Source organism: Protopterus annectens, chromosome 4.part0 (assembly GCF_019279795.1).
Source record: "Protopterus annectens isolate FY-2018-M chromosome 4.part0, PAN1.0, whole genome shotgun sequence".
Lineage (NCBI taxonomy): Eukaryota > Metazoa > Chordata > Ceratodontiformes > Protopteridae > Protopterus > Protopterus annectens.
In genome coordinates, this window is record NC_056733.1 from 77688033 (window position 1) to 77715613 (window position 27581).

Sequence of the window (27581 nt, forward strand, 5' to 3'; positions counted from 1 at the left end):
GAGAAGGAAATAAGGGCAGTGGAGGTGCTGTGTTTATGGCAAAAGCTGTGCTGTGTAGGACTGAGGAGATTTTCTTGGATAAGATATGTAATTAGTTATGCATTTTTCAAGGATTTTAGACAGAGGAGAGAGGATAGCAATGGGTCTGAAGTTGCTAGGTACAGTTGAATTACCGCCCTTGTGTAGAGGTATAGTATAGAAAGATTTCCAGAGGTCAGGAACTATGGATTCTTGAATGGATCTATTAATTAAAATAGAGACAGAAAAAGCAATAGAGTCAGCAGCAATTTTAAGGAACTGACGAGGAAGTTTGTCAGTAGAGGGAGAGCAGGGTTTAAGTTTCAGGAGTAGTTTTCTGATGTAGGAAATAGAGACAGGTTTGAATGAGAAAGAGTTTAAATTGGCACTCTGAATGAGAGGGGTAGAGTGGTTTGTGTTACAGGCATCTGCAGTAGAAGTGGAGTTATTAGGAATGAGCTTGGCAATAGCTTCTATGAAGTATTTGTTAAGAAGTGCTGCAGTCTCTGTTGGGGTATTGCTAGGGAAGGGGTTGGGAGTAGTGGGAGTACCAGGATGGAGAATTTTGTTAATAGTACTCCAAAATCTTTTAGGGTTGGTGTAGCAGTTAGTTTGAGCTTGGATATAGTAGTTTTTCTTATCTTGGTGGCTGTTTTTTTGGTGAGGTTCCTAAGTTTTCTGTAGTCTTGTAGTTGTGAGAGTGATTTAAATTTTAGCCATATTTTCTATGCCTTATCTCTTTTTGCCATGAGGAAGAGTGTATTTCTAGTGAGCCAGGGGCCATAGTTGGATTTGAGCCTGATTTTCCTTAAGGGAGCTAGGGAGTTCAGGATGTCAAGAAAGATGTGGTTAAATTTAAGTACAGTTTCATTAAAGGGTAGAGAGTGCAGGAAGGACCAGTTGATAGAGGAAAGATAATTATTCAGAGTATCTGGGTTAAATTTGGTGAGTACATACATATAATTCATATCAGCTCCACTTTCTAAAGTGTTGTAAAAGAGAATGAACTTACATCTGTTACCCCAAGAATGTTGAAATAACACATCTATTTTTCAGCACATTGCTATAAACTGTGCTGTCACAACAGTAACAAAAAGTGTTACACACCCTGTACTAGAATCCAGGACCACCTGTACTCCAGCCCGACACTTACACCTGCTACAACAGCACTACTTACATGACATTCTCTAATTTACTAATCATTCTTAAGGTCTCTGTGTTAACCACCATGTAACACCACTTAAAGGATTTGTACAGTGTCCAACAGAATTGAATGTACCCAGTTTCAAGTAATGGCTGTCTGAGTCCTGTCTACAGGTGTTCTGTCTGCTTTTTGGCTATGCCAGTTGTCCAGTTTGCACACTGCATACTTCGTGCAAATGAGATAAGCACAACCAAACCTAACATGCATTTTCCTCCATTTCCTGTGAGTGCACTAAGCAGCACATCATGTAAACACTTAGCACCCCTAAAAAGGGAAAAAAAGAAAGAAAAGAAAAAAAAAAAAAGAAAAAAGGGACAAGTAGTTAAAATGAGGAAAAGAAATCTATGACATACATGCACTCTAGAAAATGTTGGTTCACATGAGATATTAATACATAGGACTGGATTGGAACTCTCACTCCAATGAACCTTCAGAACACAGGAAGAGTGCCTTATCCCTCTTTGCTAGACAAACAGCTTTGCAACAAGGAACTGAAATCATTCTGCATACAACCAACTGCAATATTCTCTATGGTAATATGAAACTGTACAACTGTTATTTGTACATTTATTATTTTTGGATGTAGTTTACCAAGTGATCACACAACCAGTTATGACTATTGCTTGCAAATGTACAGCAATGTCTTACCTCTCTGTGTTTGTTGTTCATACTTCTTTTATCTGACCAGTAATCTAAACCATGCAGTCTGTAAGCCATTCTATATCATTGGCTTTAAAATGTGTGAGGATATTAAATGGCAATAATATCATATGCAGTTGCCAACAAATGAAGGGGAGGTTGGATGTTAATGCGAATTGTGTGCTGCTTACTTAACATTTCCAACCTTAAATATAACACTTTGTAAGTCTAACCTGACACACCTACTGGATGTAGGCAGCCTGCAGTGCTGTTGTGTTTTCCTTCTTCCAACCAGTAATCATTCACAGTTGTAATCCATTAAAAACAATCACTGACGGAGTGCCTGCACTATGTTTACATCGGGTCTATATTGGATGATCGAACTTTCAAAAATTCGACTGTCATATGGTCAACACCATATGATCGAATTTTTGAAAGTTGGAACGTTTTAATGGAGATCTCCATACAACACAGAATGGGAAGATTTCCCTTTTCTGCACTGTAGTGCAATCTCGGAGTTGGCATATTTAAAGAGTGGGGGGGGGGTGTAGGCCATGCAGTGGTGCTTGCCCCCTGCTTAAAACATTCTGGTAGGTTGTTCGTGTAGTTTATTTTATTTTATTAGATTTTTGAACTCTTAAAAGGTCAATCATATGGTGTAGATCATATGACATTCAAACTTTTGAAAGTTTGATTATCTAATATAGACCCATTTACATCTAATACATGGAGCCAAGTATTTGGGATTCAACAATGCTAATGAGTTCACACGTGATTTGCATCTTCACCATGCTAACAGCCCTGAATTTACACCATAAAAAGACAACCAGGAAATCTGAAGGTGAGGAGACTTGTTTATGTGGAGAACACAGAAATACTATGGGATATATCTGCACAGAGGATTATTGAACTTGAAAAGTTATACTTGCATTTTGTCAGCTACATACTGCATATGCTGGAGTGTAATTAAGAAAAATCTGAAGCAAAGGCTTTTTCATTTTTACCTCTATGCATTAGTTAGAAGTGTACTGATTCCATGGGCATGTTTGTCAAACCATTTCAGATGTATACATGATTGACAATACCTTAAAATGGAATATTATATGTTAAATCTCTAGACATGTTTCAGGGACAGTTTATTTGATAGCACTTTTAGAATTTCAAAGAAGGTTTGTTAGACAAATGTCTCAGCCTGTTCTTTTGGGGGTGGGGGAGCAAAGCTGCATTTCTGTTATGGCACAAAGAAGGATATGTTGCTATTGTTAATCTCCTTTTTTTGCATCCAGCCTGTTGTTTGTATTTCAAATCTCTAGACTGTTTTATGTTACTCCAGTGGGTAATACTAAAATGCTATATTTTCTGTATTATCTGGGAACAGTTATTTTGTAGTTATGTGATACTTATGTGCATTATCCTTCTGTTGTCTTTTAGGACACCTAGGACTATGCCACACAGATGTCTCAGTCCTTGGAGATCACCTTTCACTGATGCTGAAAATAAGGTTATTGTTGACACTTTTAGGAAACATACTGCCTTCCAATTTGAAAGGGGATGTTGAGATATGTCACACAGAATGCAGATTTGGTGGCATACTGTCAGGGATGTTAATGCCATGTGTGGCCACAGCAGGACATATGAGCAAGTGCACCATAGGCCCACTGACATGATCTCATCTGCATGGAATAGAGCAGCTGCAGTGGGCTGTGATCGGATGGGTATGAGAGGGGCCTGCTACAAAGCCACCAACACCAAATCAAGAGTTCCTGTCCACTGTCATGAATTGAGGCAGCTCCCAGGAAATTTGCAGGTCAGCATATCCTTGACATTGGTGCTACTGTTTCAGGGACAGCAAGGATGTCACAGGAAGAGCTTCCAGGTAGGCCTTTGTATCTCAACTGTTGAATACTGTTGTATAGTAAAACAATTTAAATCAATACATTACTTCTGTTTTACAATAATTTTTTTTGTGGGGGGGCTTGAAGATTGTTGCAGTTGACAACACATTCTGATTGATTAGCTTAGGTTGGAGTTGTCATCCAAGTTCTTGTTGAAAGTATAGTTAATGGTTATATAAAGGGGTAAAAGTATTACTCCCTGTGTTACTGTTAATTGTGATGATGTTGTCCTTACCTTTTCCTTAACTTCTTCCATGACCATCTGGCTTGCAGAGGTTACACTCATTGGAGATGGTAAGCCAAACATTTTTATGTCAGTACCGATGAGCAATTCAAAGAAATATTTTAGTGTGCGATGCTGATGTCAGGCCTGTTGTGTGTATTGCTGTACTGTCTAATAGCAGCATTGTTATTTTGTCAGCATATATTGGAGTATAGTAGTTTAGGTTATTAATTTTTCCTGTGTTTGTTGCTTATTATCACAGGTAATTCTGACAGTGGAAGTATGGGACTTCTACTACCTTATGTCAGAGTATCAGCAGACTCTGATGATGATGGTGTCCAAACAGAGGCACAGTCGGGGGGGTTGCAGAGGTTGAATCTGATGCTGAAGATGACATACAGCCATTCTCTGTTATTCCATCGGACACAGTCAGTAGTCCTACTGTCTACCCATTCCAGTGAACCCACAGATATTGGACAGGTGGAGGACAAGACAGTTGATCAGGGAAGTGTGGTTACCTTAAGTGCCTGTTGACTCTGGCTGTAGCCAAAGTGTGGGTGAGATGCACACATGAGGGTTGTTACAGGTGTTCGGAGGAGGCCCCCTGTCCTTCCTCTGCCTGATACAGGTGTCTCTTCCCATGCCACTCAACGGATATTTAGGGGCATCATGGAGGCACAGGCATGTTCCCATAGGTGCTCCAGCAAAATGCTTAGGGTTGTAGATGTGGCACAGGCTGACATGCATGACTGCCTCCACCGTGTTGCTGAGTCAATGAATCAGGTGAATGACACATTGGAATGAACGGTGTTTGTGATGGAATGCCTGCTGGGAGGGTGATGACATCCTTGTGGGTGTAGATCAGCCACATCATCTGCTGTTAGCCAACGTGGCCATGTTTGATCATGCTCCATAGTGCCAGCACTTCCACTGCTCCATCAGTTGGTGAGCTGTCCACACCCAGATGTGGCAGACCCATGGGATCATGTTTCTGGGCATCCTCATGAGTGGAACTTATCCAGTAGACATCAGTCACATTCAGGTAGCAACAGTGCATCTGACCATGGGAGTGGACATGCCACTGCAACTCCTGGCAGATCAAGTTCTCGTGGCTGGGGATTACAACAATGAACTGCCACCTCTACCATACGTGGCTCATACCTGTCCAACATACCAAGACATAGAGCTAGCAAAGAGCTTGGCTGTGTTCATGCAGACAGTCACACATCAATTTCACCTGGAGGACCCCTACAGACACACATACATAACAGTTACATGGTTCAGGTGTGCAACTTAAAACTCATTTTGTCTCACTGGTCAACTGGTCATTTGTTGGTTTATCCAAATGTCTGCCTGCTTCTCTTTCTTATTACACACACTCACTGACCTTTTGTGTCAGCCAAGGCTTCCTGCCCCCCCCACCCCCCCCAACAGAACACCCTGTGCAAGTTATGATAACTGTGCCATATCCCTGTTTTGTATCTTTTAGATTCAGGGATAAATAAACTTTGTGCCTGATGCTCAGGGTGCATAGTTGACCTAGTGCTGTATTTGTGATGTTGAACTGGTAATTGTACCTTTGACTTATACTGGTCTTACAAAGTTAGACAGTTGATAGATCCAAATTTTCCAACTTTATTGTGAATGATCTTGTGAGTCTTGTGAGGGTTGTGAAGTCTGAAACTGAAATGTGTATTATTAATTTCTAAATTCTCTCATTAATGATTTTCCAGTACAAATGTATGGTGCTAAACTGAGGGCATGTAGTGACCATCACTACATTTGAGAGGTATGACTGTGTGAATCTTTGATGCCTGAGGCCTAATACTTAATAATGGACACATATAAGTCAAATAAGTTTCTGCTGTTACATGTTAAGGTCATTTTCCACCTTTTACTTGCTTACACTACCAAGTACTGAGATGCAAGGATATGACAGTCATTCATATTATTAAAAGATACACTCCAGGTCTAACACTTACCTTGTAAATCCAGCAGTTGCAACAGTTTTAGTTCAAGGCTGACCTGTCTGATTCAAGCAGTACTCAGCCAACACATGGGGAGCTAAAGGTTGTGAGAGTTGTCTGGCATCATTATTATATGTATGTGCATAGGAGGAAAGTTTTAGGCCTTTAGGTGGAGAGTGAGTGTGCTATGTGTTGCCTCTTAGCCAATGGGAGGGCATATTGAGCACGCCTACATCTGCGTACACCCACAGAAGCTGCTGGTTTCCCCTCTGACTTCTCATCTGCATGTGGCAGTGGTGACCTTGGCATTGGTGGTAGATGTGTGTTCCTTCCCCTCAATGAGCCTGCTGAAGTTTTCTCAGGATGATGGTGTGTAGCATGGCACATACTGTGAATATTTCAGTGCATGTCCATGGATTGTAATGCATGGCTCCCCCAGATGTATATAGGAACCGGAACTGTGACTTCAGCAGCTCAAACACACTCTCTATGATAGTTCTGGTTTCAGTGTGTGCCTCATTATGGCTTTCTTCAGTGGGTGTGCATGCATTTCTGATGGGTGTCATCAGCCACAGGTCCAATTTATAACCTACATCTCCTAGTAAATGACCCTGTGGGATATCCCCCCCTAGCAAACATCTGATACAGTTGGGAGGTGTGCCAGATGTGTGAGTCTTGGTAACTGCCAGGGTTGCCAACTGAAATGTTCAGAATGATTAACTTGGCATTGCACATGACTTGGCAGTTAATAGAATGGAAGCCCTTTCTATTTATCTAAAACTTTCCCTATTCCCTGGTTGGTGCTTTAATTTCTGTATGTGTGCAATCTATGGAACCCAGTACTTCCGGATAGTGTGCTACAGGGTAGAACTCCTGCATATTTCTGACCCTATCCTCAGAGGTACAGGGAAAATATATGTAGTCATTACCATGTTGGAGCATAACATTCAAGATTTGATGGAGGATCCTGGATGCTGATGCCTGTGACACCCCCAGCGTATCCCTTATTATTCTCTGAAAGGTGCCTGTAGCTAAGATTCTAAGTGCTAAACATACCTTTGTCACCACTGGGATGAGTTCCCCCGGTTTGCCCTGGCTCTGAGTTGAGAATGACAGAGGTTGCAGAGTTTCTGTAGTGTATCTCTATATACCCTATAGTGCTCTATAATTTTCGCATCATGTAGGTTGTGATAAGTTACCAGGGTCTGAATACTCTTCTCCTTCTTGGCCTTGGGCTATTAGCAGCAGCAGCAGAGACTTCGGCCTGCTGCACATACACATGAATTAAAGAAACAGCAGCCCATAACATTGTTTCCATGGAGACTCCTTTCTGTGACTGTATTCCAATAGGTTTTGGAATTCGCAGAGAAAATCAGCAATGAGTCTACATGATTGTTTTATAGCTTGTTGAATAGCTCCTCCATCCTGAATTGGTTGATTAGCAAACAATTCAACTGCTTATGCTGTAATTTGCATGCCACAGTGTTTACCTTGTTTGCGCGGCAGTGCAAGGCTCTACACACCATGTAGAGCCACTTACTGAATTTAAAATGATTCTCTACCATGTGCGCATCACTGTGCAACACAAACATGATGTAAATGGACAGTGTAGGCTTTATTGAATCTGGCTGCTTGCCAAAATGCAAACAGTAAAACAGCATAATGTTAATGAGTCCCATATGGCATTTGTCAGTGTGCCACTCAATAGCTCAGTGACTGGAAAGTTTTATGTCTGAAAAGAGGTCTATCATATAGGTTCATAGGTTCATAGGTATTTACTAGGCTAACAACCACAAGGGCCTTTTTAAGCCTAGCCATGCATCTCAAATCTCTGACAAGTTCTGATACCCCTGATAAGTGTAAGCATGGGCCTGGGAGGTGAACCATTTATAGGTTACCTGTGTCTACTAGAGACACAGGTGCCAAACCAGGGATAAATTTCTGATTTCCCATCCAATTGCCCAAGTTGCACTTGAATTGCGTTAGGGAGGACCACTGCTTTACATGGATGTGGAGCCTGTTCCATAGACAGGGTAGTCTCTGGGGCACATACCTATCTCTCCAGCAGGTTCTATTTTTATCATAGGCACAGTTTAAATCTTTAGAATGGGTAATTCTGGTGCTGTTTGTTTTGTGGATATGCAGGAGGTCCATCAGAATGGAGTCTGACAATGCTCTGTATGCCAGGCATAGATCTCCCTTCAAAAGCCTGCAGGAGACAGAATAAAGGGATAGAGCGTGAAGGCAATTTGCATAGGACATCTTACTTATGCCCTATATTCTTTTAGTGAGGGACCTCTGTGAATGTTCTAGTTGTTGGATATGCCTGGTTAGGTACATACCAAAGGGGGCATTGTACTCAATGATAGGTCTGATGAATGCCACATACAGTGAAACAATGACTTCCTTGGACTTAGATGCCATACCTTTGTTTATAAATATAAATATAAATACTTTTATTCTGTAAATTATCTAAAAACTTATGTTCCTTATATACGATCTGATTACAATGTTTACCCCACACTCAGATGACTGTAGTTTCAGTGATTAGCTTTTTTTCATTGTGATTAAAACTGTATGGACTTGTAGAGTGTGAGACTGCTGTGCACTTTGGTGTTTGTTTTTTTTTTTTTTTTTGGTTTGTTTGTTTGTTCTTACTTTTCCCCACTGTTCCACAACTATGGAGTTAGTATATGTAAGTATGAGGGGATTGCAGGGAAATCTCACATGGGGGTGCAGGGGCCTTGCTTCCTGCCAAAAATGCGTTCTTACTTTTCATTGCAGTTTGGAGTTGCTTTTTATTATGCAAAACAACACTGAAACAGAACTTAAGTTACAGTGATTTAAATTATCATAATTAAAATGAGTTTCAATCACTTTAATTATGATAATTAAAGTTTCAATCACTTTAATTATCATAATTAAAGTGATTGAAACTCATTTTCCATGTACTTTTTATGCCTTAGTTTCTCTTACATCGGAAGCATCACATTTCCATACAAAGTTTCCCCCAACTGACTCATACGTATTGCCTTGCCATAAAACTCTGACAAAAGAACATTCAGGAAGTAGCAGCTGGATGTTTTTTTTTCACTCAGTACAACCATTTTGAAGTGAGTTGTTTATATTTTTCTTTTTAACCAAGAGTGTAGTTATTGATAAATAGTACACAATATTTAATCCAATCATAAAATATGTAAATAATACCGGTTATATGCAACAGACATGTCCACATACACCACCAGAAAGGAGGATGATGAGGGTCACAGAGGTGCCAAGTGACACATGGATGCAAGGGTGGCTATTCTACTAGGTGGTGGAGAGCTACTGTTCAATGGAGGCAGAGGCAGGGGCAAGAGGATGGGTGCTATCAGTGTCAAAGATTACCTCTTCCATTGGGAGGGGATGCATCTATGGGCCCATGCAGTGGAGCCACTATGATAGGGAGTTGTGGGGGATGTGCATGGGGCCATGCAACAGGACCCTGTGAAGTGTAGTCATTGCTGGCCCAGATACCCCAAGAACATGGATATGGCAGAACTGGAGGAATAGGACCTGTAGGGGAAGCCACACATGAACTGCCCCAACTCAACTGGCCATGAGATGCAGCTGGCCCTGACATTGGTATGGGTATGCCATTACCCCAAAGATGCAGACTGTGTTCCCTGTAGTGGCCATATAATGCAGCCACCATGGATATACACACTCCCCTGGGCATGGGAAATGCTGCTTGGGTACTGGGCACCAATGATGACATAGCTATTAATGCTATGTATGCCACCATTGACATCACTGGACTCCATAGTCCTATCGAGGCCTTGGCACTGCTGGGCCACACCCTACTGGAGTCCATGTACAATTTAGCAATAATCTGTGACTGGGTGTGGGTACTGCAGAGTTACCCATGGTTGGTATGGTTTGATGATTAGGGTGAAGCCAAAGTGATTAAACAATGCCAGCTATGGATAAATCCTGTGATACTCACACCCAGTAATGGATTATTACTATTATACCTATATAGCCTACAATCTCTGAACTGGTTAGAACTCCCCAACCACCTAGACTATCTACAACTAACCACTGCTCACAAGTTAATATTCTCCCCTGATAAATGCCCAGCCCTAAAAAAACATCCTTCCTCCATACATCCCAAACAGATCACTGAGATCTGAACACCAAAACCTAATCTCCATCCGCAAACCCAAACGTCCTGCTGGCCAGCTTCTACTCTCCTTCTCCTTAGGTAAAAAATTGAACTCTCTGCCTCCTTCACTTAGGACTATACCCCACATTGAATCCTTCAAGACCCAACTTTTCCTTCATCTATCTTCCAAATGGAAATGCTCCTGCCTTCACCCCACATAAAAAACTGGGATCCCACTAGGCTCTCCTAACTCCCACTCCACTATACTCTCTTACTTATTCTTATTGCTCCAAAGATCCAGAACTAGCAGACTCCAAGCATGTAAATATTGTAATCATCTGGGAAAAAAAAAAAAAGTTTAACTTTGTAGCTTCTATTGTATTGTATTCCTGATGGAGCTTTTTCTCATCTTGTATTTTAACCTTTATTGTATTGTATGTCACTTTGTAATCTGATTTGTACTTTAACCTTTATTGTATTGAATTGCTGATGGAGCTTTTCTCCCCTTGTATTTTAACCTTTATTGTATTGTATTGCTTATGGAGCTTTTCTCCCCGGGCCTCCACTGAAAATGAGCACTTCTTGATCCAGTGGACTTCCCCGGTAATCAAACCGATAATAAATAAAATAAATAAATAAATACAATGACATTATTTAAAAAAGAAATTGCTTACCTTTTTTAAATAATGCCATTGTAATAACACACTTTAGTGTTGTTTTATAGCTTCTTCCTTAAAGTAGATGTGTGAAACATGTACTGCGATGTGTGAAGCATGTACTGCAATGTGTGAAGCATGTACTGCTCATGCATGCAGCATGTATGTGCTGATTGCACAATATATGTTTATTGTGTCTGGTTCTGCTCCTTTTTTAAACTGGCGTCAGAGTGCCATATTATTGGGGTTGCTTCTGCTGCTGATATCTCAACCCATCAGTGTTTTTTTTAATTAATAGATGTCTATACCTGCAGAATGCTTTCCTGCCCAGAATTTTGTTGGGTAGTTAGCACTCATTGCAGCATAGTTTAGTTAACCTGTAGGCTTTTGTTTTTTTTCTTTTTACACTGCTTTAATCAGAGAAAATGAACAGTTTGTGGTGTCCAAATTTGGTAGCCATGCTGAAAAATTAAATAACCCTGTGGCATGGCTACTGAACTCTTTTCTGTGAATTACACTGGATTTACCATAACCTTGCTGATTAGGCTATCCAATCAGCATATACGTTTTTGAGTAATAAAAACCTTTTATTGTATAATGTCTATTATCTTCATTTTGGCATGAGTAGCTGTATAATGTGCCCAGACTACAGCTCTACACATCTGTTGGTTGACTCCAAGAGTTATACCCTGTATCTGGGATGGGCTGTGACAGTGGCTGATGCTGAACATCACCGCTATCCTTCCGTACAGAGTGTATCTGTATGTCAGATGTAGTGCACAGATTTCCCACTGGAGGCCCAGTATTAGAGGTGGTGGTGTTATCAGTCACAGTGGAGACCCCATGACAGTGTTGGCATTCTAGCATGCTGTGCATTCTCCAGGACAATTGGCAGGTTAGCTATAGTATCATCCCAGGTAGTAGGTATAGGCCCACACAGGAAGGGTACAGTGCTAACATGGTCAGAGAATGTGAGCCATCTTGTGCATTGGTTTCATCCCCAGACCATTTGCAGGCACTAACTTCAGCCTGTTGTCCTGGCCCAACCTCTACAGGTGTCACTCTGGTAGTGGTTTGCCCTCAGGGTATAGAATACAGTACATAATTGTGTGACAGCGCTTGTCTTGTAGTCCTTCATGTCAAATTAAGTGGATGTCAGTCACAACTGAATTCATGTTGGCAGTTAAGAGACATTTACTTTGCTGGAGTCTGAAAGTCTGAAGAACTTATGGAGCATATAGGTAGTGGCCTGAATGAGTTCCCTAGAATCAGTACAGGCAGAGCTCATGCATTAAGGCCTAACTTGGCTGATCTCCATTACAGGTACATAGCATCTGGACAATTCCAGTACTTGTGCACACTCCTGTAATGTCTGTCCCTTCATTCTTATGATGGAAGGATGTCAGGAATAATTGACTCATCATCAGTGAGCATTGTACTATGGGAATGTACGGACTGGTTGCTGTCCTGTCTGACTCTGATGCATGCCTTCTGTGAGGCTTATCTTATAATTTTGTTTACATGCTTCTGACATTGCTGTGTGCTGTGGTTCTTCCCACCCAGGGCATTGACATAGTGCACCACTGTGCCTCTCATATAGTCTCATTTACCCTGTCTCCCTAAATGATATCACCCATGTGTCTAGACTGCCTGCAGCAAGACATCATTCTCCGCAGGGATGAACTTTTGCAACATTTGCTATCTGCCTCCTTTGGATGATAGGTGTACACCTAGTGGGACAGTAACACATAGTATCAAGGTTATATGTGGGTACATAGAGGTAATAATGACACATTAACAGCAACATAATTCAGTACATCATTTCCTAATTACACAGGAATGGGTGCACCACCATGAGGGCCACATATGTGCTGGACATAAGAGTCACCCAGTAGGTAGAGTCAGCGCTGACCTGCCAAGGATATCACTGTGTAATGTAGCTCAAAGGAATCCACTCTTTGGTATCATATATGGGGGCTTCTCTGACAGTGGCTGTGTGGTCACATATATAAGTATGGGGGCACAGGCAGCTAGCATATGATGGCAGCTGTAATATGTCGTTATCCCATGCAGTAATACCTGTGGCTGGAGCACATTATGTGTGTGTGTGTGTGTGTGTGTGTGTGTGTGTGTGTGTGTGTGTGTGGAGCAGGTGGGGAGACAGCTTTGCTATGAATTGTAATGATATTGTCCCCTCCTCCCATGCTGTTTAAACTTGCTTACTCCCATGCAGATAAGATACCAGACTAGTGTAAAACAACATATGACAGACTGCATGTGGGGGGTGGGGGGGGTGGCAATTCTGTTGCAGTGGTCTGCTCTAGCTAGCTGTAGTTGTAAGTGCACAGGTGCGTAACTGCTGCTGAACATTTCAGGCTAACATAATGAATACTGCTGTTAACATAAGGACCTAATTACTGCAATAGGCATTTAACAGAGCGATCTACATGCATGTGGCACTGCTAATATATCCCTAACCATAGTGTTGTATGCCACTGTGGACCTCCTGCAGACTCTCTGGTATGAAACTGCTGCTGCAGTTCTAGTTGAAAATGATCTCAGCTGTTTGCAGATGTGCATTTGGACTCTAAAGTGGCACATCACTATAAAGGTGAATAATAAGTAGTAGTCTGCACAAGAGTTGTGCTAACGAATGCAGATGCCACCATTATTTCTTTGTGAATTGCTATGTTTCACCGAAGTGTGCCAGGGGCATAAGACACAGTTATGTTCTGATGTTTGTCACCAGTGTGGGATACATGCCCACTTGTACATGCAAGTTGTGTTTGTACCTGTGCCATGCAACTATGCAGTGCTAATGTTCACTACATGGGACAGATGTAGTGCTGTGGAAGTGTACGTGGATTAGGCTAAGACTTAGTTAAGGGGATAGGTTTAGTGGTGTGTGGTGTGTGGGTGCATGTGGTGTGTGTATCAGTCTGTCTTGTTTAGTGATAGTGTTACAGAAATGTTTTTTATAAGTAGACAGCAGGGTTAGTGTTATGGGCAAGGTTAGGATTAGAGTGCACCACCTTAATTATACCTGCTTCCCCTGCCCCTAACCGTAGACAGCAGGGTTAGTGTTATGGGCAAGGTTAGGATTAGAGTGCACCACCTTAATTATACCCGCTTCCCCTGCCCCTAACTGTAGACAGCAGGGTTAGTGTTATGGGCAAGGTTAGGATTAGAGTGCACCACCTTAATTATACCCGCTTCCCCTGCCCCTAACCGTAGACAGCAGGGTTAGTGTTATGGGCAAGGTTAGGATTAGAGTGCACCACCTTAATTATACCTGCTTCCCCTGCCCCTAACCGTAGACAGCAGGGTTAGTGTTATGGGCAAGGTTAGGATTAGAGTGCACCACCTTAATTATACCCGCTTCCCCTGCCCCTAACTGTAGACAGCAGGGTTAGTGTTATGGGCAAGGTTAGGATTAGAGTGCACCACCTTAATTATACCCGCTTCCCCTGCCCCTAACCGTAGACAGCAGGGTTAGTGTTATGGGCAAGGTTAGGATTAGAGTGCACCACCTTAATTATACCTGCTTCCCCTGCCCCTAACCGTAGACAGCAGGGTTAGTGTTATGGGCAAGGTTAGGATTAGAGTGCACCACCTTAATTATACCTGCTTCCCCTGCCCCTAACCGTAGACAGCAGGGTTAGTGTTATGGGCAAGGTTAGGATTAGAGTGCACCACCTTAATTATACCTGCTTCCCCTGCCCCTAACCTTTCTGTAATACTATTACTAAACCAGTCTTCCTTTGAAAAGCAAGCCAGCAATGGTCATGAAGAAGAAAGTGAGGGAGGCTGTGGTTTTAGACCCCACTTTACAGGACTTAAGGGAGGCAGCCAAGGAGACTCAGGGGCAGAGGAAGACCATATACTGGTACAATGGGTTGCTGTACCAGGAATGGACCATTGAAGAAAAGGTAGTGGGAGAAGTAATAAAGCAGTTGGTAGTACATAGGTTGATAAAGTTGTGCTATCTGCCTCAAAATTAGTTAAATCACTTCAGTTTACTACCAGTGGAATATATATTTTTTATTATTTACATTTGGCTAAAATCAAGGGAGGCAGGCAGCTGGTGTGTTGGGGTCTCTAGCTCTATGTAGTATTACAGTACCAGGAAGAAAGCTGTGGAGAATTTAATTATTCTGTGAGCCTTTCTTAGGAATTGTGTTGTGTGTGTAAAAATAATTTGTCTGAAAAGTAGTTACCATTGGTAAGGGGCAATGAGAGATAATGTGGTTCTCAAAGAAAGGGGCCTGAGGACTAGGCCAAATTCTCAGCTCTGTGAGTGATCAGTGTGCAATCATAAGCTTGGTGTGGAGGTTGGAAGCCCATACTTAGGATAGCAGTACATTTTCCCTTTATGCTTTTGAGGCCAGGCTGCATTTGGTGAATTGGTTGTCATGTCAGATTTGTATGTGCAGTTTTCTTTAGTTTAACCTGTTGGCAACCAGTGATTTGATTCAATAGACTATTCCTCCAGTAACCATCAGTGGATCAAGGACCATAGCCCCGTCTCTCACATACCCAGGTGGTACATTAGTTGGTAATGATGGGATTCAAACCACCATTAGTGACATTCATTTGTCACATGTTAGTAGCAAGAGGTACCATCCCTAATATAGGGCCCTTATTTTATTGCTTCTCCAAAAGTTTTATGTTCATTCCTCTCTTAATATTCTGGAAATTATTATTCCATTTATTTCTCCAGGCCATCTGATGAAAAAGCTTCCCTGCTTAATCATCCAGCTCATGCATTGTTACAGTCACTCAGAAGTGTGGGGCTGGCATAAGGGTTAGGGGTTGGCATAATGGTTAAGATGTTTACCTCACACACGCATGCACACAAGGCACAGTGTTTGATTCATACCTTTGAAAGTGAAGTTGGCTAGGCTTAAAAGTACCCATAAGGGCAGTTAGCCTAGTATTTATGATCGTATGATCAGAGTGTGTTTTACTAGTACTCCAGTTTCAGAAATCATAACAAAGCTCATGTCTTTCTACTGTGACTTGTTTGATTTCTCATATGTATGTTTATGCACTCATTTAACTGTGTTTCTTTCAAGTGCAATTGTATTTGTAATTGCTGTATTTCTCAAGGGATGACACTGAAATGGGTCCTTGTGGATGAATGATGTACTCTAGTTACAAAGATAAATGAAAACATACGTAAATATATTCATATCCCATCTGGTTTCAAAAATGAACAATTTCACTTTTTTCAACAAATATAACTTTATTTTTGTGTATTTTTTTCTCAGGATTAACAGTACAAGCTCATCATAGTACTGGCCAGCTTACTCAGGTTTCATTAGCAGTTGGGTGACTGACAGAATGGCAGGGAATTGATGGGCATGTCCATCCTGGGTGGGTGGGCACTCATTAAAATGCTCCCTAAGGCATGGCCCAAAGAGAGGATTTGCCCTTGCACACATTCCATGAGTGTGGTGGTGGGGAACGGGAGTGGGTAGGGCATAAACAAAAAAAGCTTCAATCCAGATGGAAGCACATATGAGCCAAGCCCCCAAGGCACCCTTAAGATCCACAACAGCCCCAGCAATACTGGAGTAATTTGGGAGGGGAATGGGAGAATGGCTGGTAGACCCTGGGCAGATGTGAGGCCCTGGGGGCTGGGCCAGTACAGATAAGTTCAAGGGGGACAAAAAAAAACAAACAAAAAAAAACATTGATTTCTGTCAGTTCCATAGTAGAAGTTCTCATCAGGCACTCTTACATCACATCTAGATCTGTTCTACAATAAATAAATTATTCATACAGACATGTAAAGGCTATTTTATTCAAATAAAATCAACATTACAAGGAGAATAAATTAAAGGTCTCACCATTAATAATTTCATTATCAAAAAGCGAAAAAACAACAGAAGCATTATTTCAGAAAACAGAAAACAAAAGCAGTTACTTGCATTAGTTTACCAAACAAGCATTTATCTTTACCATACATTTTCATCTCATACTATTCTTTTCCTTTATCCCTTTTAATTATAAAATAAACCTTTTTTATTTATAGCAGTTTAAATTGCTTTCTTAATAACATTATTTTGAAAAAATATACTGTTTTGTGGTTTATAAGTATACTTTATATTCCACAAGCCTACTGTATTGCTCCTATAATCAAACATCGCAAGCTGCTTGTATAGCTGATTTACTTTTTCATACAGAAAAAATCATCTGATGATATCTTACCTTTCATTAACCAGTCCATTTTCATTCTTTACTCACATCAAGCCCGCACCGTGACTCCTCAGTCCACTGTAACATCACAGACTGTGCAGTGGTGCTACTGCAGCAGTAAGAAAACACACCACCTTTCCCTAGTGATGGTTAAGCTGACAGTGGCCATTCATTACTACCTCATCTTGGTGGCTCATCCAATGCCTGGGCGTCTCCAAACCTGAGACACCTGGGCTGTGTTCAGGGTTTTATCCATTTATACATGGACCTGGCTTGAGCTTTTTTTTTTTTTTTTTAGCAAGATGTGAATGATGAAAAGAGGGCTGGTATTTATCAGTTAAGACTACATTTCTGAAACCGTTTTCTCATTTGAGCTAAATATCTAAAAAGATGACCCACATACTCTGACCAATGAGGAAAAGTATATGATGATGGTAAGCAAAGCTGTGCAATTATTAAATGAGTTGCCACTGACATCCCACAGAGTGTTTGACATATGCTACTGTTTCTTCACGAGACCAGTGCATTGCAGAAATCAAAATTCTGAGCTGTAAAGTCATAATTTTGATTTACAGTAAAGTCAAGCATCTGGCAGTACAATACCTTGTGTCACCCTCAAGTATGTTTCATTTTCTTAACCCTATGTTTTCTTCATAAATGGGGGGTGAGCAATCATATAATGCACATAGGTATTTCTTTGAACAAATTTCATATACATTTTGGTACAAATTTTTAAACCTACAAATTTGTTTAGCTCCATATCTGAGAAGTATTTCCTGCACCTTTATTTCTCAGCTATAGAAAATAAAAATTCACCGGTGCCATTAATTTAATCCAAAAATTCAATAAAAACCTTATGCCTCCATTACTGATTAAAAATCAATCATCAATAAAGTGTATATAAAACTTAATTTAGTAAGTAAACTTGAAATCCAGCACATATTATTCATTCAACCTTGCTATAACTACATTTGATATACTGGTGGCCATTGCTGCCCCTTCCTCACCTTTGCTAGTCCACTAATATATTGATAATATTTCCCATTAAAATCAAGAAAATTATTTTCTTATATCAATTTTAGAACTGTCAGAACAACATACAGGTCATCATAATTTAACAATTTGATGACTCATAAAAATTACTTCATAAATCCGATATGATATACTTGTGGGGACCACAGAATATAAAGATTTTTTAATTAAGTGTCATAACCCACTGGTTTCCACTGATTGGTGCATCCCTTTTTTTTCAACAAAGTGAAATGTGCCTTTTATATACGAAAGAATATTTTGCAAGAAACAGCTTAGTATTTTCTCAACTAACACCGATAATGGTTCATTGAGAAGCCTGCTGAAGCTAGCATCAAACATAGCATCAGTGATCAAACCCCTGTCATCAGAACAGCTAACACCAATTCTTCAGTTTCAAATTATAATAGTAATAGCAAACCTATAAAAGTAGACCCAGTGGTGGGGGACCTAGGAACACAGATAGACAGTAAACTAAACCTTAAAAGTGCAGTAAGTCACAAAACCAAGAAGTACGATAATTCCACAGAAAAGACCACCAACCAACGAAATATCCTGAAAACTGTCTTTAATAACCGTGACAACAATAAAAATGAACAGCAATCCAATTCAAAACAAGCACTTTCGCCTGGTTAATACCAGGCTTTGTCAAGATGCGTATTGGAAGAACCCAATACTATATATAATCATTTGCTGGTCACCTGACCTTCAAACTGCAAAGATCTTTCCAGTGGTGAGAATCAAACCATGCACCTTTTGGTTGAAAGACATATACCTTAACCACTGTACCACTGGGCCCAGTGGTACAGTGGTTAAGGTATATGCCTTTCAACCAAAAGGTGCATGGTTTGATTCTCACCACTGGAAAGAGCTTTGCAGATTGAAGGTCAGATGACCAGCAAATGATTATATATAATATTGGGTTCTTCCAATACGCATCTTGACAAAGCCTGGTGTTAACCAGGCGAAAGCGCTCGTTTTGAATTGGATTGCTGTTCGTTTTTATTGTTGTCACGTCTATTAAAGACAGTTTTCAGGATATTTCGTTGGTTGCTGGTCTTTTCTGTGGAATTATAGTAAACTAAACCTTCACTACTAAGTAGCTATAATAGTGAGAAAATCCTTCTGTGTGGCTCAGCTTATAAGTAAATGCATGGCATCAAGATGAAAGGAAGTCATAGTGCCATTGCACTCAACCCTTATCAGGCCCATAATTGAGCACAGTGCTCCCTTCTACATGTAGCTAACCAGGCACTTACACTAACTGAAGCAGCCCCAGAGGTTTCCCACTAAAAAAATACAAAGTGTAAGACACCATGTCTTGTGCAGACTGACTAAAGGTGCCATTACTTTAGTTTATCTCATATTGTTTATTGAGAGGGGACTTATGCCTGACCTACAAGGCATTCTCTGATCCAGCTCTGGTGAAAATGTTACATATTTGCGAGAAAAATTATGTAAGTGTTATGTATTCCATGGACCAGAGCCTTATTTGTGTCTCTAAAAGAACTTGCAGGAGAGACTGATTCATATCCCAAAGGCTATCTTGTCTATGGAATAAACTTCCCATCTTTGTAAAACAAAGTCGTCCCTCACTCTCTTCAAAAATAATTTGGATAAATGGATGTAGAACTGTAAATTCACTCCTGGGGTACTACCCATGTCCCTCATGGATAGAGGCAGTCTATAAAATGATTCAGGGCTCCAACACCCAGAGATCCACTACCCTGATACTACTCCATCCCATATCTGGGAAATTAAGACATAATATTGTTATATCCTGGGTATTATTGGTTAGGCTTGTAAAGACTCTTGTGCCATTAGCCTAGTAATCACCTATGAACCTATATGCCCTTTTTAAGTTATATCAACCATTTTGTAGTTACTATTATCAGACAAAATGATATTCATATAAAATACATATTCATGCTGGTCCATGACCACTATTTCTGAAATCTTGTCTGTGTTCATAAAGCATCATCTGAGACTTTCCACTCACAGAGAAATAAAAAAAAATCTCACTTGCTGTTTCAAAACTGTTCTAATCTCTTGCTTACAAACAGTTTCAAAAGTCTTAATTGTTGAATGCAAAAGTGAAGTAAAGTCACTTAACCTTTAGACTACTTCATTACTGTGTCCAACTTAATTTCCTGTAGGTGCTATCTACTTTAACTTAAGGCCCTGCAGTACAACTTTAAAGAACACATTAATTAACAAACTTACTCTTTTAGCTAGAATAAATGTCCATCTTCTAAGCAGGAACATTTCATCCAAATCCAGAAGATTTTGTGATAACTTAATGTTTCTCAATTCATCTGCTACCTTCAGTTCCATCTTTTGTTGCTGACTGAGGGTTGTCAGCTCCTGGTAATGTAAGAGTTGCAATTCCAGTAAGTTCTTGCTCTTCCACTGTCTTGTTCTCTAATCGCCTTGTTGTACCACAGAAATAGACTGATTTCTCTGTCACTGAAAAGTGGATTGGCTGTCTCTCTCCTGCATACCATATTGAATACAGGATGTCTTCTTTGCAGCCAGTCATGGATACCTTCTCCTTTGCACCAGGAAGTGGAACATCTAAAAACACTTCTTTGTTCACTGAATAAAGGTTAAGTGAAGTATCCAGAGGTAAAAATTCTGACTGATTTCTTATTTTACAAGAGATTTTCACAAATTGTTTATACACTATGTTGTCTTTGTATTTGTTTTAATATTTCTTTAATTTATGTTCTTTAACTTAAATACATCTGCACTTGTTTGAAAAATTGATATTTGTTGACACATTGATTATAATTCAGTAAACGTTTAGTTTAGCAGTTAAAGTCTCCATATTTGTTTTCAATTCACCAGACTTTGCATAATTAAATATTATCATCACAGGTGAACACCAGCATTAAGAAAGATTTAACATAACTGCCCAAAATATTAATATAAGATTAGTAACTGAAAATTGCAGAGATTGTATTACTATTATTTATTTAACTACTAAGAAACATAAAATAAATCCAAGATCACACCTCTCCAAAGCCAATGGAAAAAAACTTATTTACCCACAATTAGTGCTTTTATTTAAAGGGACTTATTCAGATTGTGAGCAGCATTCACATGTTTAAATAATTATTTTGTAAATCACACAACCAACCTAAAATAAAAGATCTAAAGATATATCATCCCATCTATATAACGACACACTAAACATATTTCTGTTTTTAACACATAGTTAAAGCTAATAAAAGCATTGATGTCTGGAAGTTATAGGCGTCTAACTGAATTTGTCACCTATATGCATTATTTATTAAAACACCTTCCAAAATAAACAAACAAAAAATAGGGTTTCTTAAAGTCAACACACACTTTTAAATATTTTGCTAAAGCAGCATTATTGATGTTTTTAATTTGAATAGCATGACTGCATTCATAAATTCTCTACAATAACCCTCTGCTAGGTTTAGCTGTATAAAACCAGGACAATGACTGCAAGCAGTATAAACATCATACTGCAAAACACATTTAAAATAACCAGTAACTGTGTATTGAACACCTTTTATGACACAGTATTCCGTACCAGTATTTAAAAGCTGGTATTAATGGCATTCTCCCACATCTAAACATCCCTTTTAGTAGAGAGAGAGTTATATCTGATTGTAATTTTTGTGGAAGTTTCACCTCATTTTTTTACAAATGTGGGCAGTGTACCCACTCTGTGAACAATAGAATTATACCCACTCAAAATTTCCCATTTATACTGAATAACTTATTTCATAGCAGAGATATCTAATGTGCAAGACATAATCTAGCCATATGGTTATTTAACTGTTCATTATTTTTACTAACATATTCTGGACTGACCTGTAAAATAGGCTTATATTTATTCTCTCTCTGTTCAATCACCACTCAAATTGATGCTTGAAACATGGTTTCATGATAACCTGCAATAATAAACCTATGGAATGATTTTTCATTTTCTTTGGAATATGCCTGTTCATTAAAGGTAAACCTACTAACCTCCAGCTTTTGACCTTTAACAGTGTTTCTCTCAAGCCAGAAAGGATCTATTAAAAATAAATAGCCATTACTCTTAAGGTTCTTGTGAAAAATGGAAATATGCACTCTACTCTAGTGGTGCAGAGTAATAAAGCCTCAACTACAACCCAGATGACCCATGGTGAGTTAGCAGGCATGGGATTTGGAGAGTGTGGGATGGGAGGATGGGAGTGAGGAGCATACAACTTGCTCATCCTGGGGGGAGGGAGATGGCTAGGTGCACTGCTTAAGTGACACCCATTGGGAGTTCTGGATGGTGCAGTCCATGGTGTCCAGGCCAGAGAAGCATGCAACCAGGATAAAGCCATGCAAGTTAGGGGGCGGTCATGTGTGTGTGTGTGGGGGGGCGTGCTTGCTTCTTCCCCTGAGAGTGCTTGCACTAGAATCACTGAGAAGCCACTGAGGGGATATTAAGAGCTGCTGGTGCTGGAAGAGAGAATCTGATGGCTGCCTGGATGACAGTCCTGCTATCTGTTCTTGCCACATTAGGAAATGCCCCTGAGATAGAGCAGGTGTCTGACAGTCAGCAGGTAGAGGGGTTAAAATATAGAAGTATACAAAGAACTATATAATTTAAGCACATTGATTTCCCCCCAAATTTACATCATTAGTATCATAAACAGCAGTGATTTTTTGATATTCTAATCAGTGTGGGTTTGAAGTTGTTTCATTTACTTTTTCTACCTTTTAACCGTTCCTTTTTTGTCTGAATGCAAATTCCTGTGGTGTTGAGAAATATGATATTTATGCATGTGGAATCTGCCAAGCCTATAGACTTATTAGTAATAAAATATATTAATGGGCATAAACTCAGGCATGTAATCTGGCAACAATAATAATTACAACTGTAATGCAGAAACTGTTATATATGTTGCTTCTTGCATTTCTTGTAATACATTTTATTCTGGCAAAAACAATTATGAAATTTAAGCACGGTGTTATGAATCATGTAAATGCAATCAAGAGTGCTGATGAGTATAATGCATTATAAAAACATAAAATGGTGTGTAATAAGTTGAGAAAAAATTAACTTTTTTAATTTAATAAAAGTGGCTTTCGGAAATAAGGAGGAGGGGTTGGAATTACTCTTGAGGATGAAAGAATTCCACTGGTAGATTTCATTAACTACCAATGAACCACCTGACGTGAATGTGATTTTATGTATCAATCTGGCAACTAAAGACCTATAAACCTTAACAGCCTTATCTTTGAGGGAATGTAGTACATTATGATGGACCTCATAAAAAAGGCCATAGATAGTCTTCAAAACCTAGACCCAAACCAATTTAGGTTTGCTAAAGGTGGACTTTTTTGAGCAAGTCACTAAGGTATTAGACTCAGGTAAATCAGTTCACACAGCAAACCAGGACTTGGCCAAAGCCTTCAATAACATTTCACACTCAGGCATCATCGATAAGCTAATCCAATTAAATGTAAACTCCTATGTTACACACTAAATGGCAAACTGACTTGCTGACAGAACCCAGTCTATTAGTGTTGCAGCCACACTGTCAACTAAAAGAGAGGCTTCCAACTATGCCCCTCAAGTATCTGTCCTGGGAATACTCCTCTTTGGTATCTGCTTCTGACGTTAATGCAGATACCAAAGGTCTGTAACTGATGAAGTTTGCTGATAACTGCAAACTTGAACTGTTAAAGTACCCCAGAAGATCTACATATTCTTCAGGAGGGCCTAACTTAGGCTAACATGTAGTGCTTAGACCGCGGCCTCAGACTAAATGCCAAAAATACACTGCTGTGTCCTCTGCCAACCTTGGTACTCCTGGTTCTATCACATAGGTGATATCTCCCTAAAAACTGATTTGATCATTATGGACTTGAGCACCTTAAGTGACAATGAACTACCCTTTGACCACCATGTGACCACTGTTATTAGGAAATCCTTTTCTACAGCCAGACTAATCACTAGGGGCATATCTTCTAGATCCAAACAAGACATCATACCCATGAATTCAGCCCTTATCAGGGGCATTGTCCCCTTCTATTTTTACCTTATCAGACCAATAATAGAATATAATGCCCCTTTTTGTATCTACTACTCAAACCCCCAAACAACAAAGCTGTTCCATTTGGTGCTTTGTTCATTTGTTAACAAACGTCTTCAGTAGAACTCATGAAAATTTTAATTAAGCTCAATGAAATAAAAATAAAAGTCTTGGAACAACAGTTAGATTTGGACACCAGTATTTTAAGACATTCAGATTTTGATTAAAATGACTACAGATATGACTTGTTTTTTGATAAATTTGATAAGTATGTTGATAATATTATTGCACACAAGAATAAAAAAAAAATTTAAGTTCAACCAGTGTACAGTGAATATTCAGCATATCTGGTTGTGTATTAAAGACTGATATACCATCTAATAGAAACATATACATCTAATTACTTTGCCAGAGACTCCCACTTCCATTTGTTTGCAGTTAGAAGAATACCCCTCCCGATATACACACACACACACACACACACACACACACACACACACACACACACACACACACACACACACACACACACACACACACACACACACACACACACACACACACACACACACACACACACTACAAAGATGATTGGAATGACTTGCCAGCAAAGTACAGGCATCATAAAGTGTAAGAGAACATTTATGATGCAGTGCATAATGGAGAACTCTGGTTCAATGGAATGACCAAAGGCAAAACAGTATAAGCAGGGGAATTAGAGGAAGAACAAGGGGTCAAAAACAGAGACTAGGAACATTGGACAATTGTTTCACATTTATACTTTGAGCTTTACTGATTTCTTTACAACAGACCTTAAAATTCTTAGAAAAGGATTTACTTTTATTCCAGTACACAGAGCAAATTTGGTAAGCTTAATTCTGGAACTGAAGTTTCTTGTCAGAAAGCTTAATTTGCCTTATCCACTAAAGGATGTTGTACATTTATCAACTAATCATGAAGCTTTTAGTAGCAACAGGAGTTTAGTATAGCCTTTTTATGCAACACTTTAGAAGTTTTTTTTTCAAAAACCCATGAAAATGATTTTTCAATATTAGACAAAGAAGGCAGTTTTAAATGGTATAATTTAAGTTAACATGAAAGCAAAGCTTTAAATAGACTCAGAAACATGAAAGATGTAAGATTTTTATGAGTGGACAAAATGAATGATATGATAATTGTGAAGCAAGTAGATAACCGGAGAAGAGGGAATAGCATTTAGCTGATTAGAATTGTTACAAAATAGTCAATTCATGTTTTATAGAACAACAATACAAATGTATTAATTTAGTGTTGCTAGATTTATTTAATCAGACATGTTTTTGGAAAGTGTATTTTTTAATGATGGAAAATCCAAAAATGGGCACTTTATTTGGAATTCCAAAAATACACAAGGATGTGGTTAATCCACCTTTTATGCTAAACAAAGTAAAATGTTACCTACAGCTTTATATTTAGATTTGTTATTAAATCCTATTCTACAGACCTCTGATTTTTATATAAAGGATTCCTGGATTTTATTACGAGTTATATCATTACAAATTTATTGGTACAATTTTTTGTGTGTTATTTATCTTTACAACATGATTCCATAAGATGAAGGTTCTGAATGTATAAGAAGTTATTTGAGTGATTTTACAGACTTTAACAACTTATAAATAAGCGTTATTTATTTATTTATGATTTTAATATTTGACAATAACTTTTTAAAATTTGATGGTATTGATTATCAACACACTAGACGGGTGGATATGGGTGCCAGTGTGGCAAAATCATTTCCAGTTTGGTAATGGGTTGGTGGAAAAATAAATATTTGAAAACACTTGTTATTTTCTTTAATTATGTTCTTTAATTATGTTATAAAAATATAAATTGATGATTTGATTTTTATGGAATGGAGCAAAAAACAGTTTGAAACATTATTTAATAACCTGAATGACTGTACTGTTTTTTTTAAAGTTTACTGTTAGTAATATGGGGAATAATTTTAATTTTTCAGATATTAATGTTAAAATGGACAGTACTAATAACACTTTTTACAGTAACATTTTTAGAAAATATATCTTTCTAAATAATTATGTAGATTATTCTAGCCAACGCAGTGTACCAATGAATGTTAACATTGTTGGAAGTTGTCGTATTAGGCTTAAAAGTCAAAGATCAAGATTTTTACAAGCAGAGTATGTATTTTGATTCAACTACTTATTGGCAGAGAATATCAGGAAGAAAAACTTAACATCTTGGTGAAAGAGATTATGGAAAAGGGGATAGATTTAGTCCAATTTTAAAGTTTGGTTATAAAACAGATTTTTATAAAGCCAGGGACTGCGGAGAAAATTATTTTAAGGCAATTGCAGTCCCAATTTATGCAGATTCAATGATTATTAGAAGGACAATTAAGGATAATTGGAAAAATCATCAAAGATAATAAAATATTTGCAGAATCTCTAGGAGATACTGAACAATTGCTTCTAAAAGGATTATGAATTTAAAATAGTTATTGGAACATCCTATGTCAGAACCTTCTAATAAGGCTGGAACATTTCCCTGTAATGGATGTAAAGCTTGCAGGTTTATTAACATTGTTAGTTCAGTTAGTTTTTCCCATAATATGTTTTTTCATAAGGTTTATACGTGTGTAGTAGATTATATTGGTAAGTGCTGTGGCAGTGAGAGCTTCCCTGTAGGTAAAACTACTAGGAAGCTCTTGCAGTGAATATAGGAACACAATTTAGTTATTAAAAATAAAGATAACAATAACCCTTTAGCTAAACATACTCTAACTTGTAAAGATTATAAAATGTTTACATTTATTCTAGTGGAACAAGTTAAAAGATGGTAGGGGAAGCCACATTAACACATTGAATGTAAAATAAGGAATTAAGATGGCAAGTTTTACTAAAGGTGGATGAAAAAACAGGATTAAATGAAGCAACAAACATAACGTGACTACTAAAAGCATGTCAATTTACAAAATAAAATAGCACTTTATTGAAGATTTTTATTTTTTGTTTGCGTTATTATTACTTATTGTATTAGAGTGAGATATGAATTTGTAATTTGTCAGCTGTTTGTGGTCACATGATTGTAGTTACATGCTATTTAAGAAGGTGGTTTGATTATGGTTGCATTCTGAAGAAGTGCTGTTAAAGGAACAAAATAACTAAATCTTAAAAAAAAAAAGAATAAAAATGAGGAAGTTCTGTTAATATATGAACAAAAGTGCTAAATCTTAATTCATTTCTTCTTTTTAGTGGTTTGAGTAGTAGTGTTTGTATATTTCCAAATTATGGCCTTTGGAAGTTGTTCTTGTGTTCCTGTTGGTATGCATTTAGCTAGGCATATGGCCAAACTTGAGAGACCACTGCATTTTCTTACCAAAGAAAATAAAAGGCATGTCCTGCCTAAGTTACTGTTACTTGATCACAGTCTTTTCTGTTTCATACTGACTGTTAGGTGAAGATTTCTGCCTTGCCTACAGAGCCTGGAATGATCCAATCCTATGTAACCTCCAACACATCCAGAAAACTAATACCACCGTATACCCCCATTTAAGAGAAC